Below are 15,333 nucleotides of genomic sequence, written 5' to 3'. Positions count from 1 at the left end.
TCCTGGAAGCCTCCAGGACCCCTTCCTCCTTTTCTGCAGAGTATCGTGTGGCTGGATGGGATTCTTATGCTCTTTAGTTGATTTCTATGTCCTTCTGAACCTGGAGACTATAGGGAGGTTGTATATATTTCATTACATGGAATCTTTGTGGCTATTTCTGTAAGAGTCTGGCTTCAGAGCCTTGGCCAGGAATATGATCAGGGTCACATTTTTGTTTTGATGAAAGACATTAGATATCATTTACATTGTTAGCTCTTTTCAGAGAATGAGATCAGATCGATTGTTTCAGTCTTTCCAATGAAGACTTGAGAGGAATTCTCTAGCCCAGGCTCTGTGCCAGTGATTTCTTAGTGATTGAACACAGCACTGCTGAGCTATAGGTCAGATCTGTTCCCTGTGTTATCCTTCATCCTACTGTGAATCCCTGGTGCCCATAAGATAATGTCCAAGCTCCCTGGAATGGGAGTCAGTGTTGCCACCATCTCTTTGGCCTCACCCATCATTGTGCCCCTCATTCAGTGGTGCCCCATTTTGTTTTATTTATAATATGCACATTATTTGAAATTATCCTCTGGCTTTGTTAGGCTGTTGACCTATTTATTTACCTGTGTTTGCACATATCTCTGCATTTATTCCCCCCCTCTTCTCCCTCACTAGGATGTATGCTTTTTGAGGCCAGGGACCCATGTTCTCAGCCCCTAGAACCCAGCTTTAAAGAGAGCCTGGTGGGCAATGGTTCCCCCAAATTTCCATTTTCCGTGATGTGCCAGAGGCTACTTTCTCATCTGTAGGACCTACGGGTGGAGGTGGAGGAGGGTGCCTCATCCTCTGTGTTCTATCAACACAGCTCTTAAGTAGCTGCCCTGGCCAGACTATGCATCAGACCCCCAACTAACCTGTGAGGAGCCTGGGAAGGCAGAGATTGGCCTCTTGTGCCCACAGCTCACAGTCTGGCATCAAGTAGGGAAAGATTTTTATTTCCTGATTGGGCAATGAATAAATTCACAATACTTTCCCAATTAATGCTTGTTATTTTGTTGTTATTTTGTTTGACTTGAGTCTACAATTTCTTGGTTCCCTTCTTAAAAAGAAACAAAAAACTTTAAAAACACACATTGCTACATCTATTATCCTAATATCATGCTATATTTATTAGCCTAATATTATTTTTACTCAAGTTTAAAAATATGTGCCTCTATGCAGAATGCCAGCTTGGTTTATTGGTTTACATTTATATTTTGTCTAGTTTTTTTAGATCTCTGTCTCTCCTAACTTAACAGACAACCAAAAACTCTAGAAATCATGTAGCATCATAATACTTTTGGCTATTACTTTGCCATAGTCCCCTCTTTTCCGCATTTATAGTCACAGAAATAGAGTTGGTGAGGCAGCTTCAAAGAGTTCGTTTCATGATTCTGTCAGATGAGATCATCATATTCAGGCCAGACAGCTCACACACAAAGAAACAGGAGTTAATCATAGTCAGGGCTGCATAGTGGTGACATAAGGTAAGGGCTCAGGGATAGATATTGTTCATATGTCTGATCCAGAAAATATGGGAAGATTTTCACTGATTCATTTCTTTGTTTGCTCATCCACTTGCCCATTCATATACATCTTATTTAGTAGTTCCTCACTGGAATATAAAAAGAACTTGGAGTGAATCATGCTCATGGACAAGAATCAAGGAGTTTGTAATAGAGTAACGATCTTGGGCTGGGAGAGGTCCACAGGGGACCCAATTTCTGAGCCAGGCTGGTCCTGAAGAAACAACCACAGAGCATTCTTCCCTCATTTGCTTGCCGGCTGGTGTGGCATAGCCAGAAGGAAGCCAGCCCAGGTAAAAGGCTCAGCAGAGCTGGGCTCAGTAGCTATTCAGAGCACCTCTCGTTTCTGACTGTTTTTGAAGCTGAAATGCTGGGGTGTAAGATCCAAATGAACACAGACCTCATGCTGCAAAAATCTATGCTTAGTCCTTTCTGCTGCTATGGCTTATGTCCGTGTTGGAATTCCTCTTCTGGAACTCGCCTACAGAATACCACACTTTCAGCCCCTTAAAGACCAAATGAATATTGAGCTCCCACCATGTGACTGCTGTTTGTGTCCTCACTCGCTAACCGAGTCTGGGTTGTTCCCATTTTACAGCTAAGAAAACCGAGGCATAGGAAGTGATTGACCTGAGCATGGTCACACAGATGTTAGGAGGCAGCAATGGGGTTTCTTCCCAAATCTTCTGATTTCGAATCACTGGCCAGCAATTTGATACTTGGAAGTTTTGGACATCAGGTCTGGTGAATATAGGGGAGGTTTGACTTAGGTGCAAACCTTTGTTTAGGTGAAAATAAGGCATGTTGACTAATGAGACTGGTTTTCTTGAGGGTGTTATCAACCAAATCCAAAGGTAAGTTCCAAAGATTCGTTCAGAAAGAAAAAGAGAAAGGAATCAAAAGAAAATTAATAGAACAGCAAGAAAAAAGAAAAGAAGAGAAGGGAGAATGGTTGGCCGGCCATCAGAGAGCGCACCATATTGATGGAGAGTACAGGAAACCCGCCTGAGGAAGGGCGGAACCCAACAGAGGGAAGCGGCTGCTCAAAAATCACCCTCTTGCCCAGATTGTGCCCTGGGCCCCACATGCCAGAGTACAAATTGCCTACAAGGAAATGAGAGACTTTTAGAGAAGGGGTACGGATTCTGGGTGTGCAAGGGCAAGCGTTCCAGAGGGCCTCAAAGGGCTAAATGGGAAAAAAATCCCAAACCTTTCATTACAACTATTTTCAGAAAGAAAACTGCAGTGGGTACCCTTTTATCTGTGTACTAAATTTAGAAAAATTTATCTGTGTACTAAATTTAGAAAAAACAAGCACAACAACTACAGACTCTTGTAGTTGACAGGGCTTTAAATAGGATCATCTCATAATCCCTTGTCTTTGTTATAAATGAGAAAATTTTGAATAAATGTAAAATAAATCTCTTTTCAGCAAGTGACTTTCCCATTTGGACGATGAACTGCAGAGTTGGAACTGGAATCCACATCTTCAGATTCCTACTTTGGTGCTGGAGTTAGACTAGAATTTCTTGTTCAGTGTCTGATTCAGGGCTGTTAAGCTGGAGCTGGTTCGAATCCCAGCTCTGCCACTTAATCTCTGTGGGATCTTGGATTTTGTCCAACCTCTCCATATTTTCATCAGTAAAATGGGGCGGGGGGGGCAGTGGGGGAAAATCCCCTCCTCTCTGTTAAGACTCTTGTGGGAATTACATGAAATAAAGCTTGTAGGAGCTTGGGGTTCAATGCCTGAGCATTAGAAAGTGCTCAGTTAAAGTCAGCTACACCCAGTTATGGGTACTTGGATGAGCAGGATGGAGCTATTGCAGTGACATTGTTCTGAGACATCCATACCGCAGTCGAAAAATAAATTGATTTGTGATACTGGTGAGTGGGTAGATGATAAATGTGTTGAGGAACTTTGCCAAAGAAACAGCTGAGTGAAAGCCTAAATTCCTGGCTCATGATGTTTTTAAAAATGGACTTCTGTGTGTTTCTAGATTGGCCAAGAATACACTCAAAATGGAAGAATGGAACTTCGAACATAGGAAGAGGGCAAGAGAGGAATGTGGTTGTATCTTTCAGGTGCTTCAAAGTTCTGGCTGTTTTTGGAGCTACCTAGGTCTTTCATGGGACTCCTCTGTGAACTTGTGACCTAGGATGAGAGAAATCTTGGGGGGCTCCAGCTGAGCCTGTGCAACACAGAAAAACAAGTTATTCACCCTTGGGGTCCATCTCAGGTTCCTCTCCCCAATTCCTGCCTTGAGCCCTGCCTACCACCCCCCTACCTCCAAGGGGTCTCTACATGTTTGCTGCTCCAAAAGAGGTACCTGCCTTGTACCTGCCTTGGTGCAAAGTGACCATTTCTGTCCATTGGCAAATCCATGCAAATCAGTCCTTGCCTCTTAAAGACCTTACCCTTTGTCCACAGAAAAAATGCCAAATCAAAGATAGGCATCTCTGATACCCTATGTTCAACACTCCTCCATTCTCGCAGTTCTCCTAGCTTTGGGGCTCTTAGAGTTGGGGTTCCACCTCTGACCTCTGACCTCAAACTCCCTGATTGCATTGTCCTCCCAGTTCCGTGTGACTCTAGCACCTTACCTGGCGACTGACTTCTTGGAGTTGACCTCAGAGTCCACTCCTCCACATCACCCATCTCCTCCCTCATCACACCCACTTCCCTCTGGAGAGGTGAGTGGGTTCATGATTATTTCTGCTGAGTGTTGACCGGGGGCCCCTAGGATACGCTGCTTTGACCACAGTACTTCCCAGGATGTGACACATCTAAGTCATTGAAGGAGATACTCTGGAAAATAAGGTCCTGGGCTAAAAACTGCTTTAAAAGTCACCATACATCCATAAAGAAGATGTGGTATATATACACAATGGAATACTATGCAGACATCAAAAGAAATGAAATCTTGCCATTTGTGACAACATGGATGGAACTAGAGTGTATCATGCTTAGCGAAATAAGTCAAGCGGAGAAAGACAACTATCATATGATCTCCCTGATATGAGGAAGTGGTGATGCAACATGGGGGCTTAAGTGGGTAGGAGAAGAATCAATGAAACAAGATGGGATTGGGAAGGAGACAAACCACAAGTGACTCTTAATCTTACAAAACAAACTGAGGGTTGCTGGGGGGAGGGGGGTTGGGAGAAGGGGGGTGGGGCTATGGACATTGGGGAGGGTATGTGCTTTGGTGAGTGCTGATTCACAGACCTGTACCCCTGGGGATAAAAATACATGTTTATAAAAAAATAAAAAATTTAAAAAAAAGAAAAAAAAAGTCACCATACATCCGAGCCTGTTGCAGGCTCTGGAATCCCCAGCTGTGAGGAGATATTTTAACTTGGTGTGTTACAAATGTATTTGAATATAGGAACATTTTCCCAGAGAGTACTTACTAACAACCCAGAGAACTAATACTTCATGGAGAATGCTGCCTTCACACCGTGTAAAGATGGCACCCCTAGGGGAGGGTGTTGCCCATAGAAGGTGCTCACTGTCTCATAGCAACTTTATAAAGTGGTTATTATTACCCTCATTTTACTTCACTATTTTGTAAGAACTTATTTTATTAGAACATTTTTAGATTTACAACAAAATCTAGAGGGAAGTATAGATATTTTTCATATATCCCCTACCTTGGCACAGGCATAACCTCACTCAGTAGATTGATACATTCCTTTTTTTTTTTTTAAACAAAGGTCAAACCTATATTAATATATCATAACTACCCAGAGTCTGTAGTTTACCTTAGGCTTCCCTCTTGGTGTGGTGTACTCTGTGAGTTTAGACAAATGCATAAGGAGATGTATCCATCATTGTGATAACATACAGAGTATTTTTGTTGCCTTAAAAATCCTCTGTGCTCTTCCTATTCATTTCTCCCCTACCTCACTCCTGGTGACCACTGACCTTTTACTGTTTACATAGTTTTGCCTTTTTTGGAATGTCATAGAGTTGGAACCATGCAGGACATAGCTTTTTCAGGTTGGCTTCTTTCACTTAGTAAATCACATTTAAATTTCCTCCATGACTTCATGGCTTGATAGCTCATTTATTTTTAGTGCTAAATACTATTCTGTTGTCTGGATGTACTGCAGTTTATTTATCCCTTTGTTTATTGAAGGACAGCGTGCTTACTTTTTAGAGAAACTGCCAGACTGTCTTCCAAAGTGGTCAGTGCCATTTTGCCTTTGCATCAGTAATGAATGGGAGTTCCTGTTGCTCCACATCCTCATCTGGTCCTGTCAGTGATGGCTTCTACTTTATTTTATATATTTTAAAGATTTTATTGATTCATTGATTTGAGAAGAGAGAAGAAGAGAGAGCATGAGTGGGGAAGGAACAGAGGGAGAGGGACAAGAAGACTACATGCTGAAGGTGAAGCTCTAATCGGCGCTTGATCCCATGACCCAGAGATCATGACCTGAGATAAAAATCAAGAGTCAGATGCTTGATTGACTGAGCTACCCAGGTGCCTTGATTACTTTCATTTGAAAGAGGAACTTAAGAATTAAAGAGGTGAAATAGTTTTACAGAGCTCACACTTCATCTTTCCACTAGTAATCAGGGGTGAGGAACACACCATCTTATGTTGTATCTGCTGGTGCCATGAAAATAGCAGAAGAGAGGCAATGCTATCTCTCTGGACAAGTGTCTGGGACAACAAAAAGAACACACTCTACGTTGCTGTAGGGCTGAGTGGTGAGTGCAGCTTGCAGAACCCTCTTTTGGGTTATCTCTCTCTCTCATTGACCCACCTCCATCCAGTCCACCTGTAAGACACGTTGGATTATCTTCAAAAGATTCTTCAAAATCTCTTTCCATCCCCTCTGCCTTTACTACCCTAGTTCAAGTCATCAGAATCTATTGCCAGGATATCATAAAGGCTCCTTAGCTGGTTGCTTCCACTTTTGTTTCACTGAAGTCTACCCTAGAGTAACAAGTGATCTTTTTCAAATAATAATCACATCATGGCACTTTTCTCAAAAGTCTCCAAAAGCTGTATTTCTCTCTAGATTTTAAGTTTCTGAATACCTGGGGCTCTGTCTTGGTCATTTTATCCTTAGAGCTTAGTATACAGGCAGGGTACATGGCAATGGTCACTAAATGTTTTCTGAAGGTATGAGCATCTATTCAGCATGTAACCCATTCTGGGTTGAATGACCTTGGCTATTGTGTTAAGAGAGGAAGCAAATAGAATAAAAACACTCCAAAAAGAGAACAAGGTGTTTTTATGCCCACTTTCTTTATTTGTACAGGATCTGTTTTATGAAAACTTAACAATTTTACTTTCAGTTGGCTGAACTGTCTACCCACAGATAATTTAAAGTTGTCCCTGGAGAGGGAATGACGCAGAAAAATAAGAATAACTGGTGTTGACATGTGAATTACACCCCGAAGGCAGGAGCAGCCAGTATATCAGTTCCATCAGGCTCCTCTTAGTTACCATATTTATGATGTGGACTTGAATTCAGGAGACCAAATATAGCAGCAGCCCCAGGGAATTTATAGGAGCCAAAGCCAAAAGTTTATCTTGTGTTTTCCATCAAGCTCCTATTTGAGCTCATCCCTCTTGTATTGGCTTCTTATCTGGTTTTATCTGATAAACCAGGAACAAGGAACATTTGATTAAAGATATCATTATTTAAGGTTGAAAAGCACCCCTACCTGTGAGTTACAGTACAGAATGTATTCAAAGCAGGATTGGTTTTTTTTTCTTGTCACTTTTTCTTTTTTTTTTTCCTCTCTCTCTTTCTCTCTCCCTCAACTCCCCCTTGTTTTTTTAACTTACTTCTTTGTTTCTTTCTTTCTTTCGTCCTTCCTTCCTTCCTTCCCTCCTTTTTTCCTTCCTTCTTTCCTTCTTCCCTTCTATCCTTCCTTCCTTTTAGACTCAGGGCTGTGTCAACTCTCCTACTGTCTGCCACAATGTCGTCGGTAGAGAGGTTGAACATCTTGACACTCCAAGGAATAACACGCTAGTCTATGCCATTGACAGTGTTGTGCCGATTGGACTTCTGCAAGCAGGGATACTAACTATTTAGGTTCCTTACGAAGACACAAGTGAGCCAGAGGTAGAAAAGATTCTGGTGTCTGGTGTCATTACACAGGATGGAGGGTTGAAAAGGCTAAAAGGGAATGCCAGTGAATACTAGCTGCAGGAAATATTTACCATTCTCAGGAAACAAAGGACATTTATTGGCGTTATTAGAACCTAGAATATTGGAGGAGGAATCTTCCAGAGTCGGGCCAGGTCCTCAGAGGAGTTTCAGGACGTGGAGGACGGTCCTGCAGAATTACTGACATTCAGAGCTCTCAGGGGAGAGGAATGGGAGAAAAAACAGTAGGAACTCTGTTGGATGGATGGTGGGGCCAGAAAATGAAGGTTCATTCAAGCTGTAGGAACATTAGTTTATACATATGTTGGGAAATTCATTTGACTTGATCTATTTTAGAAAGGGGATAAGGGGAATAAAAAAAAGAAAAGAAAAGAGAGAGGATAAGGAAGCAGATGTAAAGGTGAGATAACATTCAAGATATTTCATGCATGTATTTCTCTGACTTTTACAACTCAATTTGAAATCAGTATTGGCAGAGAAGGACATCCTACAGAAAACCAGTAGAACGTCAATAGGAATACAGTGGCTGAATCCTGGGGCTCAGCAACACTTGGGCTCAGCCTACAATGGGAAGTGCAGGAAAGCATGAATCAGACAGAATTTTGTTCAAATTTCAGCTTTATTTCAAGCTGTGACATTAATCAAGTTATTTCACTTCAGGTTATTGTTTTTAAAATAATTGGGATTCTTGTTATACCATCATACATTTGACTTCTATAGAGTTAAAATCGAGTGCCATTATGCCTCCTACTTTAATGATTGCTCCCTTTTAAGCCTCCGGCTGCCCTATAGCTCTATACATAATAACCATACACCATCTGCCTGTCTGATCTCCAATAATTATTTATGATGCTCCCTTTTTTCTCCAGTAGATGCCTGGAGTTTGGATCTCCTTAGCATAAACTTCAAAAACTGTCTCACTTTCTTGATGTACTCCCAGATTTGGGAGTTTCCAGACTGAGCATAGAAAGAAAGGACTATCAGGAAGTTGTCCTCCAGGTAGGAAATAGGCAGAATCCCAGTGAGAGTGATAAGAACAAGTAGCACAGAAATGCTGCCCTAGGGACATGGGGAACAGGTGGAGAGTTTTGAAATAAGATGAAGATACAGTATTCAGAAGATGCAGATTTATATAAACTTTAGAAAAGAAAGTCGAAGAGTAAGAATCTGTCATGGTGACTCTGGGCATTTCCTGAAGGATTGGGATTCCAATTCCAAGACACCACAATGTGATCCATCTAAAGAAGGGAAAGATGATGCATGAGCTGTCCAAAGTCCATTGGAAATATCTCAGTTTAGCTCTTATCCAATATTCATCAGGCATCTACTTCTCATGCTACTTCACTTTCCTTAGCAGACTTCTGCCATAGGAAAGAATTACCCTCTACTAGTGCCAAGTTCATAGTCTGGGTTCTTCTCACTATAATTTAGTGAATTAATAATTTGTTTCCTGTTACTAATCAGTACTGTGTGGATTTGGGTGACGGTGTCACTCTGAGGCCAGAGCTGGGGCAGAGATAGCAGTAATTAGGGAAAGTTTTCTGCATCAATAGCATATATGTGGTTATGTTAAAGGGCCTCAAAATCCTTATAACACCAAATTATCTTTCCTACCCACTTGCTAGAATATCTGAAATGCTTCTATTATATTCATGCCTTAGACTATAGTTCCAGAAGTTACCATTATGTAAATTCAATTCAGCCTCACAAAGTCTTACCGGATGAACCTTTAGTGCCAAGCATTGCGAGGGGTACTTTAATTAAAAGAATAAAAACAATTAAGACAATGATAAAATAAGGTTATCTCTCTCAAGAGCCACAAAACAAATCATAAGATGTGATGAAAAGTTAATATAGGAAAAAATGCTCCAAGAGTGATAACAATGCTTAATGCAATAAAAATTCAAAGCACTTAGTGATCAGTGGGTACTGCAGTGGCCAGAGACATGACTTGAATTGAAACTTCACAGGAAGACCAAGAAAACCATTAGTAGACACCAGCATTTTAGATTAATTAGATGTCCAGTCTCCTTGGGAAGAAAGATGGCGCTGCCCAGGGGACCAAGTAGTGATAGAAGCCTGACTGGGAAGCCCTGAGATAAATACAGGCGATGCTGAAATAGCCAAAAGTTTCCAAGAGCAAATTTGTTTGACTCTTTACACAGGGGTGTCAGAGCTTTGTTGAATTGTGACCCGGGGCTTACTCGGCACACTTGAACCTCTGTTTGAGTAAGTATCAGAGTGAGGGATGGCATTGCCCCATATGTAAGCTGGTAAATTCCTTGGAAATCCGGCAGTGAAAAGCAAACTGGAAGTGGTCAGTCAATATATTGCAAGCAAGTTGTTCCAGACCACGTGTTTGGTCCTCGCAGAATATCCCACACAGATCAGTGGTGGTATTTGGAGTGGGGCCATTGAAGTTAATTAGGCTTAGATAAGGTCAGGTTGGTAGAGCCCTGTTGATGGGATTGGTGTCCTTACAAAACAAAGAGGCCAGAGCTTGCTCTCCACCTTGTAAAGACACAGCAGGAGTGAAGACGCAGCAGGAAGGCAGCCCTCTGCAAACCAGGAAGAAGGTCTTCACTAGACAGGAAATCTGCTGGCACCTTGATCTTGACTTGCTGGCACCCAGCCTCCAAAATTGTGAGAAACAGATGTTTGTTGTTTTTATATGATATTTGTTAGAGCAGCCAGAACTAAGACACAAGTCAGTATAAAACACTGTATGCCTTTAGCATTTTCTTCTCTTTTCTTTTTTTTTTTTTAAGATTTTATTTATTTGACAAAGAGAGAGAGATCACAAGTAGGCAGAGAGGCAGGCAGAGAGAGAGGAGGAAGCAGGCTCCCTGCCGAGCAGAGAGCCCAATGGGGGGCTTGATCCTAGGACCCTGAGATCATCACCTGAGCTAAAGGCAGAGGCATTAACCCACTGAGCCACCCAGGCGCCCCATCCTTCAGCATTTTCCAAAGGAAAAGAACTCACAACAAAAATTATTGCTTGACAGAAGAAAAACTCCTTTTGCCAGTTTTTCAGTCAGCTTGACAATGAAATTAGAGTTTTCACAGTTTAAACTTTCTCTGGGTTGAAATCATCATTGCCAGGTGGGGGAGGAAGAAGCCATTATGACCTGCTTGGGATTCAGGAGGGCATCTGGGTCGTTCAAGCTGGGGCATTGCCATTCCATTCCTACTCCTCTGAAAGAAACAGAGGCTGAGCGTCAGGTGCGGGTGAGTCATCTTTCCTCTCAGGGGCTCTGGCTGGGATTTGCAGACTGCCTTTGAGGCAGCTACTCTGTTAGTCATTCACAAAAACGCGTATTGGAAAAGCTGAAGGGAAATGCTTGGATGAACAAGTGATTAAATTTCTATTTTCATGGCAGTGCGTCTGCTTGCTGGTTCACAAAAGCAGCTCCGTCCAGAACCCAGGCACCCTGAGGGCACTCAGTAAATAAATACTTGTTGATCGACTGACAAAAGGATCTCCTGGGTCCTGGTAAATCGGGGTGTTGAGCTGAATGGTCAGATATGATTTCGTGGCTGGTATACAGAAATGTGTGCTTATTCACTTAGCAGACTGTGGAATGTCAACTCTGATTGGTCGGATTTGCATAAAGAGGTTGGTAACACTGCCAACCCCACGCTCGTGAACATCCCCGAAAGGAAGAGGAATAGGGCCCCTTCCTGGAGCTTTATCTGTAAGGGCACGTGTGGGATTCAGCACAAGGAAGGTTGAACTGTGTTGGAAGAATTACTCTTTTTGTGCTCTACGAGGCCCACCCCAGTCTTTCAAACGTGTTAGGGAAAAGAATAAAAATATCTCCTTACTTCCTGGTCATGCAGAGGAACAATCTAGAATGAAGGAAGAGAAAGAGGATTCGTCCTGGCTTCCTTTAGCCTGAGGCAGGCAATATCCTTATTGCTTTGCTATCATTTAGCTCATAGGCAATCTGAAACCCCAGGAGGGATGATGAACTAGCCAGCAATGGCTAGGAACCATGGACCATGCGTGCCTTTATGTTTCTTTGCTCTTAGGTGATCCCTGTGGCTTTTAAGACCATCTACATGTCGATGGCCCTTCACATACCCAGCTCTAGCCCTAAGCTCCAACCTTACATATACAACTCTGTACTTTTATACCTTCACATGAAAGTCAGAGGTAGTTCAAACTTTGCATTCAAACTGGAGCTTGTGACTTTCCCCTGAAAACTTGCTCCTCCCTTCCCTCCCTGGGGACAGACCACCATTTGTAGTCACCTGAGCCAAAATGTCTAGGAGCCATCTTCGGTTCTTCCGTTCTTCTCATTCTCTACATTCGATGCATTAGCAAGACTTTTCATTTCACTCTCTATTCCCTTCTCTCCATGTCCAATGTCAATACCCTACTATAAACCACGGTCGTTTCTGCATTCATGACAGTCACTCTGAGTTAGTCTCCCATCTTTGACTCTTGACTCCTGTTACTTATTCTTCAAACAGAAGTTAATGTGAAATTCTAAAATTATTAATCAGATCCTTTTTACCCTAGTCCTTGTTTTCAAATGTCCACTGGCCTCCTGTTGTCCTTCACATGACCTTCAAACCTCCCACTAGGGCACAGGGTCTTCCATTATCTGGTTTAATTCATTCTACTTTTACCTCCTTGCTCTGGCTTCTCTTACCGGTCTTGCTTTTCTCCAGATAGGTGCAGTTGCAGTTTCCTCTGCTGGAACTCTTTTCCTGCCTCTTCATAGAACTCTTTTCTACGTTTTAGATCTCAGTTCTAGGGCCCCTCCCCCAAGAAGCCATTTCTGAAAACCCTTTCAAAAGTAGTATTTCCTGATCACTCCCATCCCTCTGTAAATTTAATCACAAATACTCCAGTATTTATTTACTGGTTTCTTGAATTTCCCTACCTCTTTCCAAGGAGTAGGAGGGAAAGAGTGTGCAGGAGCAAGGGGGAGGGGGAGGGAGAGATGGGCAGAGGTAGAGGAGCAGAGAAGAAGCTGGCTTCCCAGCTCCCCGCTGAGCAGAGAACCCAATGCAATGTGGGACCCAGTCCCAGGACCCTGAGATCATGACCTGAGCCAAAGGCAGCTGCTTAACCAACTGAGCCACCCAGGTGCCCCAAGATTTTGTCCTAAAGAGACAAGATGGAATAGTGGTTAAACACTCACAGTCTAGAGATAGAGGGTTTTTTTTTTCCCCCAATTTTATTGAGAAATAGTTGACATGTATCACTCTATGCTGAATTAAAAGCCCAGCTTTGCTAGGCATGTAACCCTGGGGAATTTGTTTAACCTCTTTGTCCTCAGGTTAAATGATGGCATAAAATTGTTATGAAAAGCTCCGTACCCATACGACATGGCTGGCATAAAGGTATATACTCAGCCGCAGTTAGCTGTCAGTATTGTTAATTACAAACCTGCTTCACAGGTATTTATTTGTTGAATGGCCAATACATTAATTTTATGTATTCAAGGAACACTTCTGCTGTGTCACAGATCTGACTGTAGAATACACATTGAAGGGGGCCCCTGCCTGGAGGCCAAGAGAAGAGTTTGGAAGCTGGCTGGGTGAGCAGCTCTCTACAGAGAGGTGGGGGATAGCATGTTGAAATGGAAAATGATGGAGTGCCTGGGTGGCTCAGTGGGTTAAAGCCTCTGCCTTCGGCTCAGGTCATGGTCTCAGGGTCCTGGGATCAAGCCCCACATCAGGCTCTCTGCTCAGCAGGGAGTCCGCATCCTCCTATCTCCCTGCCTCTCTGACTACTTGTGATCTCTGTCTGTCAAATGAATAAATAAAATCTTAAAAAAAAAAAAAAGAAAAGAAATGGACAATGATAGTAATAGAAGCCAGAGTTTATTTAGCACTTATTCTGTGTTGAGTATGGTAACCGATTTTTCCTTCTCAAAATTTTTGGTGCATGACTATGAAGTTATCTTATGAAGCACTTATCTTATCAATGTCAGTGGGTTCTTCATTACATCAACCTTCCTCTTCCTACAGAAGCTGGGTATAGTCCATTCCCCTACATGATTACCCTCACCACCCCCTACTCTCGTGCCTAGTTACCATATACCCTTCCTCAGCTCTCAACTACAATGTCATGTCCTTAGAGAAGCCTTCTCCTATCCTGATAGAATTTCTAGATCTCCCTGTAGTATATGCTTATCATGTCACCCCTCTTTCCTTTCTTGCCTCTACCATTGCTTACTTATTTAATTAATCTGTCTTCCTGACTAGATTCTATACTTTGTGGGGGCTGGGTCTCTGTCTTGTTTACCTCACCATTGTATCCCCAGAGCCCAGCAACATTCCTTCCAGTGGTTGGCATGTAAGAAATACTTGCTGAATAAGTCAGTGGGCATTGATAATGCAACAGAACAAAGTACCCCCATACCTAACTGTAATTCTTCTTTGAAGGTTGAAAAATGCAAAAGCGAGTTTCATTTGAATTGAATTTTGGTACTTATCAATTCCCTTGCTTCTTTCACTTCCTTCCCAACTGAATTTAACCTGAAATAATGATGAAAAAATTTGTCTGAAGCTCTAGTAGGAAGAGAAGTCACAAAAAGAAGGAAACTGATGAAAGCCATGGAAAATGAAGGATAAAACCACAATATTTGGGACACCTGGGTGGTTCAGTGGGTTGAGCCTCTGCCTCCGGCTTAGGCCATGATCCCAGGGTCCTGGGATCAAGCCCCCAATCGGGTTCTCTGCTCAGCGGGGAGCCTGCTTTCCCCTCTCTCTCTGCCTACCTCTCTGCCTACTTTTGATCTCTCTGTCAAATAAATGAATAAAATTTTTAAAAAACAAACAAACAGAATATTTGCTAGCATTTTTCAACTTTTATTTTATTGAGAATATTTCAGAAAAAATATATAAGCAATTGCATTTTTTTCTTTGAAACTAAACAGATACAATTTCATCTGACTTCTGTACAGAGTTATCTGTACATTCATTACAACCCTTCTAGAAGAAAAGCTTGATTTTCTTTTCATTTTTAGGGGACAGTGAAAAGAACTTCTGCTGATATCATCAAATTTATAAATGAAAAATTAGCATTGGTCTGATTAACATTATTTCCTAACAGTCTGGCTCAACAAAACCCAAGAAAATTCAAGAAAAAGGAATAATCAAGTAGCAGTAGTTTTAATTATCACTTGATAACAAAGGTCATTCCGCATTTTATTATTCTCATTAAAATAAGAATGACTAATTCAGCATGAACCATGCAAATTATTTACAACTTTACTTATTATTATTTTTTTAATTTTAATTTTTTATTTCTTTTCAGCGTAACAGTATTCATTGTTTTTGCACCACACCCAGTGCTCCATGCAATCTGTGCCCTCTCTAATACCCACCACCTGGTACCCCAACCTCCCACCCCCTGCCCCTTCAAACCCCTCAGGTTGTTTTTCAGAGTCCATAGTCTCTCATGGTTCACCTCCCCTTCCAATTTCCCTCAACTCCCTTCTCCTCTCCATCTCCTCTTGTCCTCCATGCTATTTGTTATGCTCCACAAATAAGTGAAACCATATGATGATTGACTCTCTCTGCTTGACTGATTTCACTCAGCATAATCTCTTCCAGTCCTGTCCATGTTGCTACAAAAGTCGGGTATTCATCCTTTCTGATGGAGGCATAACACACCATAGTGTTTACAACTTTA

Source organism: Mustela putorius, unplaced genomic scaffold (genome assembly GCF_011764305.1).
Source record: "Mustela putorius furo isolate JIRA1106 unplaced genomic scaffold, ASM1176430v1.1 tig00000275_pilon_pilon_pilon, whole genome shotgun sequence".
NCBI lineage: Eukaryota > Metazoa > Chordata > Mammalia > Carnivora > Mustelidae > Mustela > Mustela putorius.
Note: the sequence above shows the minus strand (reverse complement) of the source record.